The following is a 1,374-nucleotide window of genomic DNA, read 5'->3' on the forward strand; positions in this document are numbered from 1 at the left end:
AGGAATAAAGGGATAAGGAAAAGGAATGACCAGTTGATTTCTTCCCAGTCAGGAATAGAGGGATAAGAGAAATAAATGACCAGTTGATTTCTTCCCAGTCAGAAATAAAGAGATAAGGAAAAGGAATGACCAGTTGATTTCTTCCCAGTCAGGAATAAAGGGATAAGGAAAATGAATGACCAGTTGATTTCTTCCCAGTCAGGAATAGAGAGATAAGAGAAATGAATGACCAGTTGATTTCTTCCCAGTCAGGAATAAAGTAATAGGAAAAAGGAATGACCAGTTGATTTCTTCCCAGTCAGGAATAGAGGGATAAGAGAGATGAATGACCAGTTGATTTCTTCCCAGTCAGGAATAAAGGAATAGGAAAAAGGAATGACCAGTTGATTTCTTCCCAGTCAGGAATAGAGGGATAAGAGAAAGGAATGACCGGTTGATTTCTTCCCAGTCAGGAGTAAAGAAATAGGGAAAAGGAATGACCAGTTGATTTCTTCCCAGTCAGGAATAAAGGGGTAAGGAAAAGGATAACAAGCATTTTTAGATAGATTAGATAGATTAAATTAATAATTTACACTACTGTGGTTGATTTTCTGGTCTCAGTTTACCTAATGTATTAGATTCGCTTTATGGAGGTTGCTTTATTTAGCATAGAATTGACCTACTTTGTAGTACCGCAGTCTCCATGTTGACCCAATGGACTGGTGTCTCCAGGACAGGACAGGCTGAGTCACAAATTCTAATAATAATATAGGTTAATTCTAGAATCTAATACTTTGAAGGAAACTAAATTTAAAGCTATATGGTCGTATCCCAGTATAGATTGACAGATAAAACCAGCCACTAGTCGTGTCCCTGTGACTATGATAGATTAAAATGGTAAACTAGTAAGCTTTCTAGAAACAATTAAACTGTCACTGGTCGAATCCCAGTGTATAATGGTAAATAGGATGACAATGCCAAAATCAATGGTTGAAATATTATTATTTGCAAAAAATGTCACTGGTCGTGTCCCAGTGTCTAAACAGAGAATAGAGTTGTAGCGCAACAAAATAAATATATGACAAACTACTTTTTGCTAAAAAATATTACTGGTCGTATCCCAGTGCATAGATAGTAGAAGCGAATCGTACTAAAAAAAATACACGACAAACTACTTTTGTTTAAAAAATATTACTGGTCGTATCCCAGTGTTAATAGTAGAAGCGAACCGTAACTAAAAAAATACACAACAAACTACTTTTGTTAAAAAAATATTACTGGTCGTATCCCAGTGCATAGATAGTAGAAGCGAACCGTGACTAAAAAAATACACGACAAACTACTTTTGTTTAAAAAATATTACTGGTCGTATCCCAGTGTTAATAGTAGAAGCGA

At 35.6% G+C, this 1,374-nt stretch overlaps 1 long non-coding RNA gene across 1 annotated transcript in view; it reads right to left on the reverse strand.

The window, feature by feature from the left end:
• The window catches only part of LOC145327203 (uncharacterized), a 1,081-nt gene extending 281 nt beyond the window's left edge, over nucleotides 1–800 (reverse strand). Inside the window, exon 1 of the long non-coding RNA XR_013882110.1 lies at nucleotides 663–800. This is a non-coding gene — a long non-coding RNA (uncharacterized LOC145327203). The remainder of the gene's footprint in view (nucleotides 1–662) is intronic.
• Nucleotides 801–1,374: the final 574 nt, after the last annotated feature.

This window comes from Acartia tonsa, chromosome 8, assembly GCF_053477335.1.
Source record: "Acartia tonsa isolate MP-2025a chromosome 8, ASM5347733v1, whole genome shotgun sequence".
Lineage (NCBI taxonomy): Eukaryota > Metazoa > Arthropoda > Copepoda > Calanoida > Acartiidae > Acartia > Acartia tonsa.